The following is a 22,220-nucleotide window of genomic DNA, read 5'->3' on the forward strand; positions in this document are numbered from 1 at the left end:
ATAAACGCTAGCATTGCATTCACCTTTCTTACTACCGAATTGACTTGCAAATTAACTCTTTGGGAATCCTGCACCATCACCCCTAAGTCTCTTTGCACCTCTGATTTCTGAATTCTCTCCCGTTTAGAAAAATAGTCTACGCCTTTATTCCCACTACCAAATGAACGACTCCACATTTTGCCATTTCAACAATGGTTTCAAAATTACTTAATTGTCTTTGACTTGGACATTCTGAAATTGTGAAAGGCACTTTATTTAAAGACGTAAGCCCTTTTGAGGATAATTTGAATAAAAACCATAACCCCAGTATCGGGAAAGCAAGCAAGCAAGGAGTTTCATCAACTGCCAGAGACTAAATTAATTTATTGAAAACGACAGCAAAAAATTAATTTCCAAACTTCTTCCAAATGTTTTAGAGATCTTTAAAAGATCTGTGTGACTAAATTTGGGATCAGTCAAGCAATGATTCGCATATGAGAATTAAAAGAATATAATCTTTCTGTTTATACATTAGAGCTGCAGCCATACTCTGCAATAATCCACATGTGGAAAATATAAACAGTGTATCATGTTATTATTATTCCAACATGAATCCCAGAGTTGGTTGGCTGTTTGAAATGAAAGCATATTCAACTTTAACTGTTCCATTTCTGATCGTATCTCTGCAGGTTTATTGACGAGTTGCTTGAACACGTTTAAGGTAAAGCGCAGGTTTAAGGTGAGGGGGGAAAGATTGAATAGGAACCTGAGGACCAACTTTTTTTACACAAAGGGTGGTGGGTGTATGGAACGAGCTGCCAGAGAAGGTAGTTGAGGCAGGTAACATTGAGACATGTACTCTCATAGGGCAGTTTTAGAGGGATATGAGCCAAAGGCGGGCAGGTGGGACTTGTGCAGATGGGACATGTTGGTTGGTGTGGGCACGTTGGGGTGATGGGTCAATATAGATCTGCACTGTTGGACAGACAGTCCTAAGGGGATGTTGCATTAGAAGGCGACTAATACTGAGAGAGCATTGCACAGACAAATGTATGTAGAAAGGAACTGCAGATGCCAGATTACACCGAAAATAGACACAAAGTGCTGGAGTAGCTCAGCGGGTCAGGCAGCATCTGTGTAGAAAAAAGATTGGGAGACGTTTCAGGTCAGTTTTTGTGCTCAGGTCAGGCCTTTCTTCAGACTGGTCATGACCTAAAATGTCACCCATGCTTTTTCTCCTGAGATGCTGTCTGAGACACAGACAGATGTGTTGTTCTGTTAAACTAAGGCCAATCCTGCTCTCTCAGCTGAGGTATAAAAGATCCCATGACACCATTTCAAAACAGCAGCTAGGTTTTCCCCGACACTGGACAATCTTTACTGCTGAATCTCCATCACAGAAACCAAATACCTACTTATCATTAGTATAATTATAATTAACTAACTTTACAATGTTATCTGTGGGCTTATCTGTCCTTAACTGACTTGAAAATAACTTTAATGGTTAGAAACTTCTCAGGACATATCGTAAAAGATGCCACATAAACTCAGTCTTGCCTTTTACTATTTTGGTGGACACTTGGAATGAAGCACAAAATTCACATCCAATAGATCCATCTGATCGATGGCGTGAGATCACTTAAACCAGGGATTGTCACAGTGCTTGCGTTGTCTAAACCACATGCCCTTCCATATATTTTAGAATAGCAATTCTTGGAAGACATACAGTGCCCTCAATAATGTTTGGGACAAAGACCCATCATTTATTTATTTCCCTCTGTACTCCACAATTTGAGATTTGTAATAGAAACAAATCACGTGGATAAAGTGCACATTGTCAGATTTTAATTTTAATAAAGGCTATTTTTATACATTTTGATTTCACCATGTAGAAATTACAGCAGTGTTTATACATAGCCCCCCCCCCATTTCAGAGCACCATAATGTTTGGGACACAGCAATGTCATGTAAATGAAAGTAGTCATGTTTAGTATTTTGTTGCATATTCTTTGCATGCAATAACTGCTTGAAGTCCGCGATTCATGGACATCACCAGTTGCTGGGTATCTTCTCTGGTGATGCTATGCCAGGCCTGTATTGCAGCCATCTTTAGCTTATGCTTATTTTGGGGGCTAGTCCTCTTCAGTTTTCTCTTCAGAGGCAAATAAATAAATGATGGTTCTGTGTCCCAAACATTATGGAGGGCAATGTATTGCACAATCAATTCAAAGGTCCGACAATTGCCCTACCAAGGAAACAATCTGCCTGAGGTCATCTGTTGCCGGCCCTGATCTCTTCTCGCCTCCAGTTCTGCCAAAGATACTAGAGGAACAAGATGGACCAATCTGTTGAAATCGCCTATACTGAAGTGTAGTACGCAAAGGAGCGTAACGTCCGCCATTTTAGTAGGCAAAACCTGTTGTGTCTGTTATGTCTCTCGCAGTGTAACCAATGTTTGGGGGAACAGTATGTGTGATGATACCATTAAAATGCAGAATATATCTCATCTATCAATTCACAGATTTTTATTATTTTTCTTTTAAAAAGTTTCTGCAAGTTTCTGCCTACTAAAATGGCACCTTGACATACTAGGGTTTTTAGGGTCGAGTGGTCTATCTTGCACCTCTAGTATCTTTGGTTCTGCCCCCAATGTTCATTCTGAAGAAGGGTCACCTATCCTTTCTCTCCAGAGATGCTGCCTGACCCATTGAGTTGCTTCAGCACTTTGAGTCCCTGCTAGGTTGGTTTACAGAACCTCCTCCAGTGGTGCAGATAGCAGCTAGCTCCGAAGATGCACAAGAGGCCGGAGATATATCATGTACCGTAGTTTCCCCAACCCCCCTCCCCCTCCATCACCATCTCATAAGTGCAGGCAACTAATTTTCAATTGAACTTTCACAAACACAAACCCTCACTTTAAAAAGGTCACCACTCGAGAACTGGAAGCGCAGTGTGATGTAATTTAAGTGCTCGGTTAATTGACGGAGATGGGCCATTTAAATCTTTATGGGCGAGATGGACACTCAGCATAAAACATGAGCGTAACAAACCGCTAGTTAACTTCATCACAGCAGCTTGCATTTCTGCTCTAATACTTCCCAGCTGTGGGAGGAAAGCCAGCAGAGACACACAGGCTGTGTGTGGACTGGACTTTTAATCTGAGCAAGGGTGTGAGATGTGTCCCAAGTGCTTTTACACAGGATTGCAGTTAACTTACTTATTCGACTAAACCATTCATCCTGAGCTGTGTGTTTTGTTCCAACCGCGCCAACTGGGACTTTAAAATCAAGTCATTAAATATGTTTCAAGTTGAAGCCACTGTGAAACCAATGGATTGTTGTGAAAACCTTACTGTTACTATTGTTCTTAAGGGACATCAGTCTTTAGACTTTAGAGATACAGCACGGAAACAGGCACTTTGGCCCATTGAATCCGCACCAACAAGCGATCACCCTGTACTCTAGCACTACCCTACACATAGAGTCATAGAGAGTCATAGAGTCCTACAGCACAGAAAGAGGCCCTTCGGCCCATCGTGTCCGTGCCGCCCGTTACCAAACACAGTCTAATTTTAATCCCATTTTCCCGCATTTGGACCGTAGCCCTGAATGTTGTAGCATTTCAAGTGCCCATCCAAATGCCTCTTAAACGTTGTGAGTGTTCCCGCCTCCACCACCACCCCAGGCAGTGAGTTCCAGACTCCAACCACCCTCTGGGTGAAAAAGTTCTTTCTCACATCCCCCCGAAACCTCCCTCCCCTTACCCTGTATCTATGTCGGCACAATTGACAATTTTACAGAAGCCAATTAACCTACAAACCTGTACATCTTTGGAGTGTGGGAGGAAACCGGAGCACCCGGAGAAAACCCGTGGGGTCACAGAGAGAAGGCACAAACTCAATTCCAGGTCTCTGGCGCGGTAAGGCAGCAACTCTACCGCTGCGCCACCGTGCCGAACCTATCTGCTGTCCTCACCCGGTCTGGCCTGACCTCAAGGGATTACAGCACCGTGACTGAGAGCCCAGAAATTGAACTGTAACTTTCTGACAACGCGTACACAAAAGAACTGATCTCACTTACTCACTTCAATTACACATCTGAATGTGCTCAGCCTCCTTGCCAAGCACCTGTGACAGCTGGCTTAACCCAATCTGGCTGCCGTGTGGACCTCAGCAGAGTGGGAACTGCCGGGCAATAAAGCCTCACCATACAGCCAGCAGTAATTTGTGAACTGCTCAGATCAGGAGGGTGGGTGGCAGATGGGAAAAGGGGAGACGAGGGCAGCAATTACCTGTCAGTCTGGGCAGCCTCAGCTTTCCACAAATCAGATCAGAAAGACGAATTGCTTCTAGCACAAGAATAAAAGCATGAGGAGAGGCTGCAGTCAACGGAGCCTTGGAACCATTGCACTGCAGCCCAGATCTATACCCTGAATGAGGCATCGAGAGACAAATGATTAATACAGGATTAGCATGTAGGGGCATAATAGTTGGCAAAGGCAAGATGTGCTGAAGGGCCTGTTTCTACACTGTACAACTCTACGACACAAAAATGTGCAGGTAGTAGCTTCCAACATGTCACACAAAGTGCGCATTTCTGACTGCCTGATAAAGTGACCTGTTGCTGTGTGTAAATTGGTGTCCATGCATTCCATGTCACAACATGAACTAAATTCCAGTCGCACATGACTACTGCAAAGGACCTCCATGGACGTGGCGAATGTCAGTGTACCAAGAGTGTCTCTGGGACAAACAGTCCTACCTGTCTGATGGGTTTGAGTACAGCATGATGAGCTCACAGGGACAGTCGCAATAGAAAATAGAAAAACTCAGTAATGAAGAACATTTGACACAAAAACATGCCAAAAGATGAAAACAAGAACTATGCTTTTGAAGATGAAAGGACAAAATGCTGGAGTAACTCAGCAGGTCAGGCAGCGTCTCTGAAGAACATGGATAGGTGATGTCTTGGGTCGAGACCCTTCTTCAAACTGAGTTTGAAGAAGGACCATGACCCAAAACGTCACCTATCCATCTATTCACCTATTCAAACTCTGTTTGAAGAAGGGTCTCGACCTAAGACTTCACCTATTCTTCAGAGATGCTGCCTGACCTGCTGAGTTACTCCAGTACTTTGTGTCCTTTTGTGTATTGACCAGCATCTGCAGTTCCTCGTTGCTATGCTTTTGTACATTTCAATTAATTGCAGATTTTGGATAAATGACCACGAGAATAAGAATACTGAGGTTATTTCTAAATACGCTGCACAAAATCCTCACAAGGAAATAATTGTAGGGATATTTCTCTTCGTTGGTCAATGTTAGCAGAAATGTTACAAAGAAACGCTGGACCCTTCTGGTGGTATTTTAATTTTGGTTTGTGAGGAGGGAGGTGCATTGCCAAGTAAGACAGATGTTCTGCAAGGACATATTTACCCCATTCCTTTACTGTTCTGCACAAGCGCTTTTTAATCATAGGAACACGCTCGTAAAAAAACAGATGCACGGGGTTCCCAGTTTTCACTTTAGCAAAAAAAAAGGTTCACAACCATCATAAAAATGACCGCCGACGCTGCAAAGCAACAGGATCGAACACCTCGTGAACAGGGACATCGTCCTGAAGGCAATCACTGTTACGTCTGACACAAGAAACAGGTTCACCCTGACCTGCTGGACACTCTCTCAGCCAGCTGCATCCTTGGTAAGTGGGAAACTGTCACCACTTTCGGCAACAAAAAAAAATTCCCAGGTCATGGAGCCTGCTCCTTTGAGCGTTCGTGGTGCTACGGTTGATATGGTTTTATACGAGGCGACTGTGAAATCAATGATTAGGCAGCAAGCATCAAATTTTGCCAAATGGTGCAGCCACCTGACGGACAAGACTCGCAGTCAATATACAATAGGTGCAGGAGGAGGCCATTCGGCCCTTCGAGCCAGCACCGCCATTCAATGTGATCATGGCTGATCATTCTCAATCAGTACCCCGTTCCTGCCTTCTCCCCATACCTCCTGACACCGCTATCCTTAAGAGCTCTATCCAGCTCTCTCTTGAATGCAATCAGAGAATTGGCCTCCACTGCCTTCTGAGGCAGAGAATTCCACAGATTCACAACTCTCTGACTGAAAAAGTTTTTCCTCATCTCAGTTCTAAATGGCCTACCCCTTATTCTTAAACTGTGGCCCCTTGTTCTGGACTCCCCCAACATTGGGAACATGTTTCCTGCCTCTAACGTGTCCAACCCCTTAATAACCTTATACATTTCGATAAGATCTCCTCTCATCCTTCTAAATTCCAGTGTATACAGTCGAAATGGGTGACTGATGACTGGACAGATTGCACATTTAGCAAAGACAACCCACATTTGGACAGACAGGTGGGGCAAGCTAACTTTACCTGCTGAGTGAGATGTCAGGTACAGCTGAAGGACAGGTCCTGCACAGGAGTGGGAGGTGATACGATGCACTAACTGATGGCCATTGAAAGAAAGAGGGCTTGCGTTTTGGTTGTGCTTTGGTTACGCTCCTCCGAGAAACACCTCAATGCAATTCACGGTGTCGAGACAAGGAACTGTAGATGCTGGTTAATACACAAAAGTGCTGGAGTAACTCAGTCGTTCAGGCAGCATGCCTGGAGAATGTAGATACAGTAGTTGATGTTTTGGGACGAGACCATTCTACAGAATGATAGGTGGCGTTTCTGGTCAAGACCCTTCTTCAGTTCCTGACCCGAAACATCACCTACCCATGTCCTCCAGAGATGCTGCCTGACCTGCTGGGTTACTCTAACGCTTTGTGTCCTTTCAATTCAATTCATTTCACTACAGTGGAAGAGGTACATGCTGGAAACCTTTGAAAAAATAAGGTAAATCTTTGGAATGCTTTTCAGTTGAACAGCATGCACTTCGTAACCAATGAAATGCTTCTGAAATGAAGTTATTGCTGCTTTGTCGGCAAACACAACGGCTCTCTATATGCTACAGGTTCCCACAAAAACCAAAGCTAAGAATGATCTAATTTCTGTGGTGTCATCTGGAATGACAAAGGTCGCCCTGGACACCAGAAGAATTCCTTATTCTGCTCCAAACAATGTACCTAATCTTTAGAAGTTTGAAGAAGGGTTTCGACCAGAAACGTCACCTAATCCTTTTCTCTAGAGATGCTGTCTGACCCACTGTTACTCCAGCATTTTGTGTCTATCTTTGATGTAAACCAGCATCTGCAGTTCCGTCCTGCACATACCTAATCTATACAACTGGTTCCGAGGACAGACAAGGTTTCAATTAGGAATTTCATCCAAGACTCTGACTATGTAGCACTTCCACCGTTCAACATTGGACTTTGTTTAGATGAATATACTCAAACCTAGTTTCCCCTAAAGTGCTGTCCATTAAGGCTGACAAAGTAGGAGTCTAAACATAGAAGGGTTTGCTTCACATTTAAAGGGAGTGATTAAGGAGACAGTGGTCACCATGACAACAGGAGTGCCAATAACTTGAGCCCACAAAAAAAAGATTGATTTCACTACTGAGTCTCCATGTTTTCTCCCTTCTCTATCTCCATAACCTGCTGCAGCTCTGTAAACTCTGCACACTTTCTATTCTGGCCTCGAGTGCCCTCATCTTCCAATCTGCACCTGCACTTCATTTAATCTGCACTTTCACTGTTGCTGTAACACTGCATTGTGTCCTCTGTTTCTCTTTTGCACTACCTGTCGTAATCATGTATGTGTATAGTCTGCCTGGACAGTACTCAAAATAAAGGTTTTTGCTGTATTTCAGCACACAATGTGACAATGATAAACCAATGCCAAGTTTAAATGCTCCACCATTTCAACCCTATCTTCAGCGGCTGGACTTTAAGATATGAACCACTCTCCCCAAACTTGTGTTTTCTGCATTTCTTCTTTAAAACCCACCTCCACCTGTTGTCAGGGGCTATGGGGAGAAGGCAGGAGAATGTGGTTGAGAAGGAAAGATCAGTCAGCCGTGATTGAATGGCGGAGTAGACTTCATGGGCTGAATGGCCTACTTATGCTCCGAGAACTCATGAACTTTTGATTTGCAACATAATGTGTTTAGAACTACTGACCAGGGGTGAAATTCTTGGCATGACAGTTAAGCAGTTATGTGTTAACAACACAGCTAGAGTCTACCAAGCCAAACTTGGCAAGGATAGCAAATTTTGTTCCTTAAAGAACATTGATGGATTTTGATGATGTTTTAACAATTTAAGGTCACCATTATTGATATTTCATTCCAAATTTATTTAATTAACCAAATGTCATTGCCAAACCATGGCAGTAATGGGATCTGAACTCACTTTGCTGAATCTTTAGGTCAGGCTTTCAGATAATCGACAAATAATAACCATGAAGCTCTCATTTGGGCCCATAGCTGAGGAGGGATGCACTGGCCTTGGAGAGGGTCCAGAGGAGGTATACGAGATTGATCCCAGGAAGGATTGGGTTAAGATATGATGAGCATTTGACGACACTGGGCCTGTACTCGCTGGAGTTCAGAAGGATGAGGGCCCCCAAACAGTAGCCTCGACATAGAGTGCAAGTTGAATCAAGAGCTAAAATTGGCATGTCGAAAATATAATGGATCAAGAGCTAAAATTGGCATGTCGAAAAGGTTATGGGAGATTTCAACATGCAGGTAGACTGGGAAAATCAGGTTGGTACTGGACCCCAGGAAAGGGAGTTTGTGGAGTTCCTCCGAGATGGATTCTTAGAACAGCTTGTACTGGAGCCTACCAGGGAGAAGGCAATTCTGGATTTAGTGTTGAGTAATGAACCTGATTTGATACGGGAACTCAAGGTAAAAGAGCCATTAGGAGGCAGTGATCATAATATGATAAGTTTTAATCTACAAATTGAGAGGGAGAAGGGAAAATCGGAAGTGTCAGTATTACAGTATAGCAAAGGGGATTACAGAGGCATGAGGCAGGAGCTGGCCAGATTTGACTGGAAGGAGACCCTAGCAGGGAAGACGGTGGAACAGCAATGGCAGATATTCCTGGGAATAATGCAGAAGTTGCAGGATCAATTCAGCCCAAAGAGGAGGAAAGATTCTAAGAGGAGTAAGAGGCACCCGTGGCTGACAAGGGAAGTCAAGGACAGCATAAAAATAAAAGAGAATAAGTATAACATAGCAAAGAAGAGCGGGAAGCCAGAGGATTGGGACTCTTTTAAAGAGCAACAGAAGATAACTAAAAAGGCAATACGGGGAGAAAAGATGAGGTTCGAAGGTAAGCTGGCCAATAATATAAAGGAGGATAGTAAAAGCTTCTTTAGGTATTCGAAGAGGGAAAAAATAGTTAAGGCAAATGCGGGTCCCTTGAAGACAGAAGCAGGGGAATTTAGACAATAGACAATAGACAATAGGTGCAGGAGTAGGCCATTCAGCCCTTCGAGCCAGCACCGCCATTCAATGCGATCATGGCTGATCACTCTCAATCAGTACCCCGTTCCTGCCTTCTCCCCATACCCCCTCACTCCGCTATCCTTCAGAGCTCTATCCAGCTCTCTCTTGAAAGCATCCAACGAACTGGCCTCAACTGCCTTCTGAGGCAGAGAATTCCACACCTTCACCACTCTCTGACTGAAAAAGTTCTTCCTCATCTCCGTTCTAAATGGTCCACCCCTTATTCTTAAACTGTGGCCCCTTGTTCTGGACTCCCCCAACATTGGGAACATGTTTCCTGCCTCTAATGTGTCCAATCCCCTAATTATCTTATATGTTTCAATAAGATCCCCCCTCATCCTTCTAAATTCCAGTGTATACAAGCCTAATTGCTCCAGCCTTTCAACATACGACAGTCCCGCCATTCCGGGAATTAACCTAGTGAACCTACGCTGCACGCCCTCAATAGCAAGAATATCCTTCCTCAAATTTGGAGACCAAAACTGCACACAGTACTCCAGGGGCGGTCTCACCAGGGCCCGGTACAACTGTAGAAGGACCTCTTTGCTCCTATACTCAACTCCTCTTGTTACGAAGGCCAACATTCCATTGGCTTTCTTCACTGCCTGCTGTACCTGCATGCTTCCTTTCAGTGACTGATGCACTAGGACACCCAGATCTCGTTGAACATCCCCTCTTCCTAACTTGACACCATTCAGATAATAATCTGCCTTTCTATTCTTACTTCCAAAGTGAATAACCTCACACTTATCTACATTAAACTGCATCTGCCATGTATCCGCCCATTCACACAACCTGTCCAAGTCACCCTGCAGCCTTATTGCATCTTCCTCACAATTCACACTACCCCCCAGCTTAGTATCATCTGCAAATTACGGGAACAAGGAAATGGCAGACAAGTTGAACCGGTACTTTGGATCTGTCTTCATTAAGGAAGACACAAACAATCTCCCAGATGTTCTAGTGGCCAGAGATCCTAGGGTGATGGAGGAACTGAAGGAGATTCACATTAGGCAGGAAATGGTGTTGGGTAGACTGATGGGACTAAAGGCTGATAAATCCCCAGGGCCTGATGGTCTGCATCCCAGGGTACATAAGAAGGTGGCTCTAGAAATCATGGACGCATTGGTGATCATTTTCTAATGTTCTATAGATTCAGGATCAGTTCCTGTGGATAGGAGGGTAGCTAATGTTATCCCACTTTTTAAGAAAGGTGGGAGAATGAAAACAGGAAATTATAGACCAGTTAGTCTGACATCAGTGGTGGGGAAGATGCTGGAGTCAATTATAAAAGACGAAATTGCGGAGCATTTGGATAGCAGTAACAGGATCGTTCCGAGTCAGCATGGATTTATGAAGAGGAAATTAAGGGGAAATCATGCTTGACTAATCTGGAATTTTTTGAGGATGTAACTAGGAAAATGGACAGGGGAGAGCCAGTGGATGTAGTGTACCTTGAAGTTCAGACAATAGGTGTAGGTCGTAGGCCATTCGGACCTTCGTGCCAGCACCGCCATTCAATGTGATCATGGCTGATCATTCTCAATCAGTACCCCGTTCCTGTCTTCTCCCCATACCCCCTGACTCTGCTATCCTTAAGAGCTCTATCTAGCTCTCTCTTGAATGCATTCAGAATTGGCCTCCACTGCCTTCTGAGGCAGAGAATTCCACAGATTCACAACTCTCCTCACGTGACTCCGCGTTTTAGTTTGATTATGTTTCTTGGAACATTTTCCTTTATTTAGGCTGCCTCACAAATGGAAGCTGTTACTGTTGTTAATTAAACAAAAATATCGGCAGCTCAGAGGGGGTTATACACAAGCTCAATGGCATTTAGTTTGTGCCTGGGTCTCAGCCTCTCATGCTTCCAAACACAGGACCATTCCCCAAAAAAAGATAATTACTTCTGCAGATAATAATAGATATATTTATTTATTTGGAGTTGTCAGGCCAAAACTCTTATATTTTCTATGCGGCGGTCAGAATTTACAATGTGCGTTTTCCTAATCATGAACCGTCCATGGTTTTATTAATTCCCCAGTCCAATTACACACCCAGCAGCTGAAGTGAAGTCAGCCTTCCTTTATAGTGATTTCACAAAATGCTGGAGTAACTCAGCAGGTCAGGCAGCATCTCAGGAGAGAAGGAATGGGTGACGTTTCGGGTCGAGACCCTTCAATAGGTGTAGGTCGTAGGAAACGTCACCCATTCCTTCTCTCCTGAGATGCTGCCTGACCTGCTGAGTTACTCCAGCATTTTGTGAAATAAATACCTTTTTTATATCAAAAAATATTTATTCACGTAATAAATATTTACAAAACATCTTCTTTTCAAAAACCCTGTCCGACATTTCCGGAGGTTACACATTCAATGCAGATATTCATTTCCAAATTTACACAGAAATTTACACAGAATCCCTTATTTGGAGGGGCGTCTCTCTCCACCACACCCTGCCCCCCGTGTCCAGCAGCGGAAGGCCCCTAGACTGTGGCCCTCCCCCACAGAGCCTTGGTGTTGGCTGCACCGAGCTTCAGTGCGTCCCTCAGCACGTACTCCTGCAGTCTGGGAGGTCAACAAAGCTCGGGCAGACCAAAGAGCGTCTTTCACCGAGTTGATGACCTTCCAGCAGCACTCGATGTCAGTCTCGGAGTGCGTCCCTGGGAACAGTCCGTAGATCACAGAGTCCTCTGTGACGGAGCTGCTCGGAATAAATCGTGACAGGGACCCCTGCAAACCTCTCCAGACTCTCTTGGCAAATCCACACTAATATACCGTCGATTGGTACCAGCATCTGCAGTTATTTTCTTACACTTCCTTTACACTGACCTTGAATCTCATCCAGTCCGTGTCCTACTAAGACTACTTATCTCAGTCAATCTCCAATTATTGTTGCGGATGGTGCCAGTAACATGATCACCAGTAAGTAGTGGCTGAGAGGCAGTGAAACTGTCCTTGGGAGCCGTGGGGACATGGCAGCATAGTTACTGCCTTACAGCGCCAGAGACCCAGGTTTGATCCTGACTACGAGTCTGTATGGTGTTTGTACCTTCTCCCCGTGACTTTGTGGAATTCTCTGCCACAGAGGGCAGTGGAGGCCAAATCACTGGATGGATTTAAGAGAGAGTTGGATAGAGCTCTAGGGGCTAGCGGAATCAAGGTATATGGGGAGAAGGCGGGCATTAGTTACTGATTGTGGATGATCAGCCATGATCACAATGAATGGTGGTGCTGGCTCGAAGGGCCGAATGGCCTCCTCCTGCACCTATTTTCTATGTTTCTATGTGACCTGCGTTGGTTTTCTTCAGTGGATCTCCAGTTCTCGCCCACATCACACAGACGTACAGGTTTGTAGGTTAATTGGCAATATAATTGTAAATTGTCACTGGCATGTAGGATAGTGTTAGTGTGCGGGGATCGCTGGTCGGGGGCGGACTCAGTGGGCCGAAGGGCCAGTCTCCTCACGGTATCTGTAAACTAACACTAAAGCAAAGCTGTGCACCCGCACAGTGTGCCGAACCCAGCTCCACCCCACAACTGTACACGAGTCTGCCCTCCGCGTGACGGGATGCCAAACAGAAAATGCCAGAAATTCTCAGCAGATGAATAATGATTAGAGATAATGAATGGTTATAGATGATTAATATAGAGGCCTTTAATGATGAAATTCTAAGAACACGTGAAGATGAAAAACCATGGAAGTTAATGCAGGTTAGGACTCACGCTCGGAATGCTGGAGCTCAGTGTCTGAATGAATGATGGAAGCTAAAACCCGCACCACTTTATATAAAAACCAGGACCAACATCTGATATCTGCAGTCTACAAGGTAGTGACAGAGAGGGCGATTAGAGAATCAATCTTTTCTTTGTCGGTGTCGCCACCTCTTGTGCCTTAAGCTTTTACGATTCTATGAAAATGGAAGGAAGCTCGTGATGAGTGTAAGCATTAGCAGAAACAAGCTGGGCTTAATGGCCCTTTAATCTTTGTTTATGGAATGCGAGCATAACTGGGAGGGCCGGCATTTATCGCCCATCTCCAGTTGCCATCGAGAAGGTGTGTTACCCTCTCTGGTGTATTCTAATATAGACACAAAATGCTGGAGCAACTCAGCGGGACAGGCAGCATCTCTGGAGAGAAGCAATGGGTGACATTTCCCATCACCCATTCCTTCTCTCCAGAGATGCTGCCTGTCCCGCTGAGTTGCTCCAGCATTGTGTGTCTATCTTCGGTTTAAATCAGCGTCTCCAGTTCCTTCCTACACAATACAATACAATACAATATATCTTTATTGTCATTGTACAGGGGTACAACGAGATTGGGAATGCGCCTCCCATACCATGCAATAAATTAATTAGCTAGTCAGTATTAATTTAAACAACCCAATGAAACAAATTAGGGTCACATGGTGTATTCTAATAGTGTGTACAGTAATTCTATGCTTTTTACAAATCTACTGCCGTTTAACTACCGAGACCAAACGCAGACTGGGCGATCATTTTGCTGAACACCTTTGCTCAGTTTGCCTTTGACGACACAATCTCCCGGTTGCCAAACATTTTAAGTCCCATTCCCACACTGACCTTTCTGTCCTGGGCCTCCTCCACTCAGACTGAGGCCACACACAAATCGGAAGAGCTGCACCCCATATTTCACTTGGGAAGCTTGGAACCCAGCAGTATGAATATTCATTGCTCCAATTTCAAGCAACACTTGCAGTCCCTCTCTCTCTGTGTCCATCCCCCACTCGAGATGTCTTGCTAGACCCCACAATGGTCCTGCTAGTTTCACTGTTCGCATCCCTTCGTTATCACCTCTTCCACAGCCAACAATGGACCATTGTGGGCTCCCACATTTCAATGCGCATTCCCCTATTCCTTTTCTCCGTAGATGCAGCCTGACCCGCTGAGTTACTCCAGCGTGGGGGGGGGGGGGGGAGAAGGGTGTTGGGGGGGAGAAGGGTGGGGGGGGGAGAAGGGTGGGGGGGGGAGAAAGGGGGGCGAAGGGCAGTTAGGTTCTGCACTAATTCCCAGGGGATCAAATGCAGCTACACAGGAAACAGACTGAATGGTGACCAAACCCATAACAACACGCTCCTGCACCATATTCCCACATTCCTTCGCCAGCCTCTCAGGTGAAGCTGATTTACAGTGAGAATTTGATATCCACATGGAGCCAATCCCACCTTGTACAAATATTGAATTTCAAAGCTTGCCCTGGGCATGAAATCAAACAGAAATGTTTTGGTTCTGTGGTCAGGTTGGGAGCTGGACTCAGTGCATTTACCCATTACACCTGCACTGTCAATGAGAAAACCTGCCTTCACACTGACCTGTACCTTAAGTGTTGAACACCTTGTGAGACTTTGATGTGTGAAACGAACTTCCGACTTAAGTCCCAAACTCACAAGGGTAAATCTGGCTGCTCGATGCAAAATTACTGATTGTTCCCAGCATGTTCTGGCCCAAAGACTCAGTATTACACCTGGCATGTGGGAATTAGACTTGGGGAAAAATTTATATTTGAACCAAGGTCTTCTGCTCCATTCCTAAAATAAGCCTCCAAAGACATGTTTGGGCACTCTGAGTCAAAGTCTTTTCCTTATTTCACCCAAATCAGTCAATTAACAAGCATTCCACTTTCCTCGAACCCTATAAACAGCATTTCAATACTTTTCTTCCTGTCACTATTCCAATTTATACATCACTTCTTCACCCCATGGCCTGCAGTCTCGATGAAAATCCTGATATGTGGCACCTCATCAAACATCTTCTGTGAGTCAAGCAATCTCACAGCCTTCATCCAGAGTTTAGTTCAGTTTATTATTGTCACGTGCACTGAGGTACAGCGAGAAGCTTTTTGTTGCGTGCTACGCAGTCAGCGGAAAGACAATACATTATTACAATTAAGCTGTCCACAATGTACATAGACAGGATAAAGGGTATGATGTTTGGTGCAAGATAAAGTCCCGTAATGTCCAATAGATAGTTCAAAGCTCCCCAATGAGGTAGATGGGAGGTCAGGACCGCTCTCTAGTTGGTGATAGGATGGTTCAGTTGCCTGATAACAGCTGGAAGAAACTGTCCTTGACTTGTCCTTGGAGGTGTGCATTTTCTGAATTCTGTACCTCTTGCTTGATGGAAGAGGGGAGAAGAGGGAGTGACCGGGATGAGACTGGTCCTTGACTATGCTGGTGGCCTTGCCGAGGATGAAATCAATGGCAGGAAGGTTCGTTTGTGTGATGGTCTGGGCTATGCTCTGTGATTGCATCAAAAAGTAATGAAGTTAGCTTGAGTTGATTTGCCTTTAACAAATCTAGGCTGATTTTCTCTAATCCATCCATTCTGTTCCTGATTATGGGCTCCGCAATAATAGAAACCCGAGGGGCAACTATATGGGACAAGCTGCCAGAGGAAGAAATTCAGGTAGACAGAATAACTTGTAAGCAGACTTTTGGACAGGCACATGGACGGGAATGGTTTAGAGGGATATGGGACAAATGCAGGCAATTGGGACTAGTGTGTCGATGGGCATCTTGGTTGGCATGGACCAGTTGGGCCGATTGGCCTGTCTCTGTGCTGAACGGCTCTATCAGCACATGTTTTGGAATGTTCAGGACATTCCCACGAGATTTTTAAAAAAACAATTTAATAAACTGAGGTCAAAAGCCCCAAACTACAGAAAATAACCATAAGACTGCAGAGTGAATCGTGATAGAGGCCATGTCTGGTGATGTCTGGTGATGTCTGGATTTCTCAGAGTAACTCAGGCAGGGGCAGGAATAGGCAGAGCAAAAAAAACCAATCAGAGCCAAAGATATAACAGTGAAGTTATAAACACATTCATGTCCTGCTTCACAGCCTCCAGCACCTAGCTGTAGTTAAACAGCTGCACATGTGCAACCTCCATTGTATTTGTTTGCGATTCCTTTTTGATCCCAACATGATTAATGTCAAGCGGAGAGGAATGCAATAGGACCACAAATGGTGATGCTGAGACTGTACACACGCCATTCCAGATGGCCAGGTTGCACGCTCAAATATTCAACAGGGAGAAAGAGAGAGGAGAGAGAGAGGGAGAGAAAGGGGGAAAGAGAAAGAGAGAATTGAGAGAGACGGAGAGAGAGAGACGGAGAGAGAGAGACGGAGAGAGAGGGGGGGAGAGAGAGAGACGGAGAGAGAGAGACGGAGAGAGAGAGACGGGGAGAGAGAGAGGGGAGAGAGAAAGAGGGGGAGAGAGAGAGAGGGAGAGGGAGAGGGGGAGAGGGAGGGGGGAGAGGGAGAGGGGGAGAGGGAGGGGGAGAGGGAGAGGGGGAGAGGGAGAGGGGGGAGGGGGAGGGGAAGGGAGAGGGAGAGGGAGAGGGAGAGGGAGAGGGAGAGGGAGAGGGAGAGGGAGAGGGAGAGGGAGAGGGAGGAGGGAGAGGGAGAGGGAGAGGGAGAGGGAGAGGGGAGAGGGTGGAGAGGGAGAGGGAGAGGGAGAGGGAGAGGGAGACATGAGAGAGAGACATGAGAGGGAGACATGAGAGGGAGACATGAGAGGGAGACATGAGAGAGAGAGAGAGAGAGAGAGAGAGAGAGAGAGAGAGAGAGAGAGAGAGAGAGAGAGAGAGAGAGAGAGAGAGAGAGAGAGAGAGAGAGAGAGAGAGAGAGAGAGAGAGAGAGAGAGAGAGAGAGAGAGAGAGAGAGAGAGAGAAAAAGACATGAGAGAGAGAGAGAGAGAGAGAGAGAGAGAGAGAGAGAGAGAGAGAGAGAGAGAGAGGGACAAAGGGGAAAAAGAGAAAGAGTGAGAGAATTGAGACAGGGGAAAGGGACAGAGAGAGAGAGAAGCGAGAGAGAGAGAGAGAGAGGGAGAAGCGCGAGAGAGAGAGAGACATGAGAGACATGAGAGAGAGACATGAGAGAGAGCGAGAGAGAGAGAGAGAGAGAGGAGAGAGAGAGAGAGAGAGAGAGAGAGAGAGAGAGAGAGAGAGAGAGAGAGAGAGAGAGAGAGAGAAGCGCGAGTCAGAAAAGAAAGGGAAAAGAGAGAGAGAAGGAGAGAGAAAAGAATAGAGGAGAAAAGAGATAGTGAAGAGAAAAGAGAGAATCAGAAAGGGGGAGATGGAGTGAGAGACTGTCAAAGGGGGAGAGAAGGACAAGGGTGAGGTGGTGGTGGTGGTGGGGGGGGGGGGGGGAGCGAAGACTTTCTATTGATGGATAGAAAGCATTTCCCACCAGCAAAACTTCTTACAACAAAAAAATCTCAAATACCAACGCGAGTTCTTCAAAATATTCCCACATCAAAATCCACGGTCTGTTTTATGGGATTGAAATAAACCTTTCTACATAGTTTTAAGATCCAAGATGAAGAAGGCCCAAACTAGACCAGGCAAAGTGACGTCTATGCTGACAAACAGAATCGGTTAAATGCAGACAGCCCCATGTGGCGAAGCACATTTAGATTTTGAACGTGTGCTGCCCACTGCACGAGAGATGCTGCAAACGGAACGTGACAATTTATTGAAGTGTTTGAATCAACCAGGTTAAATATTAATGATCTCCTCATTTTAGTTTAGATATAGGGTGCGGAAACAGGCACACCGAGTCCGCACCGACCCCCATACACTAGCACCAACTACCCTACACACCAGGGACAAGTTACAATTATATCAAGCCAATTAACCTACAAACCTGTACATCTTTGGAGTGTGGGAGGAAACCGGAGCACCCAGAGAAAACCCACGTGGTCACAGGGAGAACGTATAAACTCCACGCAAATAGCACCCACAGTCAGGATTGAACCCGGGTCTCCGAGGCAGCAACTCGACTGCTGCCACCTTGGAGTTTTCTTGGAATGATGATTTAAAGTGGAGCAAGGGCGAACCAGATCGGTTCTGTGCTCTTCTGGTCAGATATCCTTGTTGGCTTCCCTGCTCATCTACTGACTATGAACAGTCGTTTCAAGATGGCAATTAATGCAACAATTATAGATAAAAAGCAACTGCAATCCTTGCGTCTCATATTTCCAACACTAATATGCTGTTGGTCCTCCGTGTGCAGCCCCATACGCAGCAGGGTGCGATGCACTGTGTATTGTGACACATTCCTCCTGTGCCACCATTAACATTTTCTGGGACTGGTGCCACAGTAGACCTTCTGTAGGTTCGGACCAGATGGGATAGCCTTCGTTGCCCTCGCGCATTGATGAGCCTTGGGCGCTCAACACCCTGTCGCCAGTTTGTGCCGTTTCAGAGATGCTCTGACCCAGTCGTCTGGCCATAACAATTTGGCCCTTGTCAAAATCGCTCCGGTCTTTACTCCTGCCTATTTTTCCTGCATCCAACACATCAACTTCAAGAACTGACTGTTCACTTGCTGCCTAATATATCCCACCCCTTGACAGGTGCCATTGTAACAAGATAACCATTGTTCTTCACTTCACCTGTCAGTGGTTATAACGTTTTGGTTGATCGGTGTATTTTACTAGTTCTGTTGAAAAATCATCCACCTGAAACCTTGTCTGTGTTTTCCCTCCCTGCACAGTAAAAAAGGTTCCTCAAGAAGGCAAGTAAAATCACCAAAGACCCACACCGCTCTCAGCTCTCATCTCAGTGCTACCATCGGAAAGAAGGTACAGGAGTCTGAGGACTGTGACCACCAGCTTCAAGCTTCTAGAACCACACTGCATGTACCAGCACCTCTAAAAAGTTCAACACTATTTTGTATTCCGGTGACATATATGTTTATTAAAGGTGTATGTATATTAAAGGTGGATACTGGCACCTTCTTATCTACAAGAAAAGAATGGCCTCTACCTCACTGGACTTGTGCAGATGACAGTAAACCCGACTTAAAATCACTGGAGCTGTGAGGCAGCTCTACTAGCTGTGCCATTGTGGAGGGTTAGGTTTATCATTGCCACATATGCAGAGGTACAGCGAAATGCATGCGATCCAATTAAATCGATAATACAGTACATAAATACAATCAACTCAAACTCAAAGTTCAAAAGATAGAGCAAAGGGGATGATACAGGGTGCAGAATGCAGTTCTCAGTATTATAGTGCACCAGTTCCACAGACAGTCCAATGATCGCAATGGGGTGGAGCTGAATCAGATAGTGCCCTAGTTTATGGAAGGACCATCACAGAGGGGAAGATGCTGCTCCCGTGTTTGGTGGTGCATGGTTTCAAGCTTCTGCATCTTCTGCTCGACGGGAGGGGGGAGGAGGAGGAATGACCAGGGTGAGACAAGTCTTTGATTATAGAGACCCCAAAGAACTTCAGATGTGTAGGAAGGAACTCCAGATGCTGGTTTAAATCAAAGATAGATACAAAGAACTGGAGTAACTCAGCAGGTCAGACGGCATCTCTGGAGAAAAGGAATAGGAGACCCTTCTTCAGAGTTTCAGACGCTGGTATACTAAAAAAGACACAAAGTGCTGGAGTAAATCGACAGGTCAGACAGCATCTCCGAAGAACATGGTGAGAACATTCAGACCGAAGAAGGGTCCCAACCCGAAACGTCGCCCTTCATGTTCTCCAGAGATGCTGCCTGACCCGCTGAGCTACTCCATTTTTCATTATCTTGGTTCAACTCAAATACTGTGTGTATCCAACCTGGCACAGAATATGTCAAACTAGGACAGTGCTGGTTCATGTGGCCACCTCCCTAGGTTTTGGGATTGCAGTTTCAAAGGCCGAAATAAAATGGCCCCAAACAGTCTTGAGGGTGGGGAGGGGGTAGAGATTCACACTCTCAACTCCAGCTCTTGTTGATGAGTAGAAACAGCAGCGACTGCATTGCTGCCAAAATATGCTCTCATCTGGTTGTGAAACTAAGTTTTCACATTTCAAAGGCAGGCTGCAATGCAAATCACAGCTAATAAACCAGATTTTTTTTTTTTTTAATGGGTTGACATATGAAAGTGGAATTCATGCTGGCATGCCAATTGAATTTTTTATTTATACCGTGTAAAATAAAAAATATCCTGAACAATCCAGACATTGACCTTTTCAGAAACATATGAAATGAAGATTGCATCTGGTTTTCCATCCTATTTCACCCAGTGTTAATTAAAGTTCTGAATGATTGCCAGTTAGGTTGAGTTTCCAACTTTGAGATGGATGTTCATGTGATAGTAAGCAGGCAGTGGCACTGAAACCTTGTTAAGTAAATCTCTCCAACGCATTCAGATGAACGCTTCAAAAGCCTTTACCTAATTAGGCCTTTCCGTGAACTTTAAAGGATATTATCAAGTCCTGGTGGAATGAGATGGAGGTGTAAATGCTTTCGGGGTTATGAACATGGCACTGCTTTTACTATTAAACGGGGAAAATTCTGGTGCGCACCATTAAACGTCGGGTAACCCACCATCAATTTTTTTCCCAAGTGATTGCTTCACTTCTTGCTCAGTTGGTATCACTCAGATAGTTGGAACTGCAGATGGTGGTTTACATATAAAAAGACACAAAGTGCTAAATAGGAACCCGGGGAGCAACGTTTTCACACTAAGGGTGATGGACTGGTAAATGGAACGAGCTGCCAGGGAAGGTCGTCCAGGCAGGTACTATTACAACATTTATAAGACATTTGGACAGGTGCATGGAGAGGAGGGGTTTAGAAGGATATGGGCCAAATGCAGGAGGGTGGGACTTGTGTCGATGGGGCATCTTGTTTGGCCTGGGCAAGTTGGGCCGAAGGGCCTGTTTCCACGCTGTATGACTCTACACAGAATGAAAGGGAGAAGGGTTTGATTTCCTGTTTTGTGTCGCAATGTGTCAGCTGAATTGACATTTAGGGAGTGAAATAGATTTAATAATAATATTTAGGCTTGGTCGCACACAATCTTTATCTCTGCTAATTACTGCACCCAGTAACACTGAATAAATATTTAAAAGAACATACATCACCAAATCTGATTTTCACATTGATGCGATCAAAAGAAATCTCACCAACGTCTCTCCTTCCTCCGAATGGTTCAGGAAACCTGGCATGAGGCCAAATACCCTTTTGACCTTCCACAGGTATCAGTGGAGAGTACATCGATTGGTCTGAAGAAGGGTCTCGACCCGAAACGTCACCCATTCCTTCTCTCCAGAGATGCTGCCTGACCCGCTGAGTTACTTCAGCATTTTGTGATACACTGACTGGTTACATCATGGTCTGGCTTGGTAATGCAAAACCTCAGGAATGAAGGAGGCTGCAGAAAGTGGTGGGCATTGCCCAGTTCACTACGGGTGAGGTCAGAGACGTTTTGCTCTCTGCTCTCCATCTGCCGTCAGGCCTTGAGAATAGAGAAAACCGCATTGGAGGGAATACAGACACAAGTACAGGGCGGCACGGCGGTAGAGTTGCTGCTTTAGACCGTCAGAGACCCGGGTCTGATCCTGACTACAAGGTGCTGTCTGTACGGAGTTTGTACGTTGTCCCTGTGACCAGTGTGGGTTTTCTACGGGAACTCCAGTTCCCTCCCACACTCCAAAGATGTAAATGTTCGTAGGATAATTGGCTTGATAAAATTGTAAATTGTACCTTGTGTGAGTAGGACAGTGTTAGTGTACAGGGTGATCGCCGGTTGGCGTGGACTTGGTGGGTCGAAGGGCCTGTTTCTGCGCTGCATCTCTAAACTAACATAAACTAGGCTAAACTACACTACAGAGGTTCGACAGACTCGACTGCGGTGCTGAACAGATCATTGCATATTTCATTGGCTTCTCATATAATTTTTACTTACACAGTTCATCTCCTTTAAGCCAGTGTGTTTTGGTGCTGGTATTGCCAAGAGCTACCAAGAGACATCCTGGAAAGGACGGATATTCTATTTCTCAATTAGCTTTTTTGAGCTGC

General features: G+C 45.2%; 1 protein-coding gene across 4 annotated transcripts in view; it reads right to left on the reverse strand.

The window, feature by feature from the left end:
* The window catches only part of pcsk7 (proprotein convertase subtilisin/kexin type 7), a 148,265-nt gene that overhangs the window by 77,858 nt on the left and 48,187 nt on the right, over window positions 1–22,220 (reverse strand). The window lies entirely within an intron of this gene.

This window comes from Rhinoraja longicauda, chromosome 32, assembly GCF_053455715.1.
Source record: "Rhinoraja longicauda isolate Sanriku21f chromosome 32, sRhiLon1.1, whole genome shotgun sequence".
Classification (NCBI taxonomy): domain Eukaryota; kingdom Metazoa; phylum Chordata; class Chondrichthyes; order Rajiformes; family Arhynchobatidae; genus Rhinoraja; species Rhinoraja longicauda.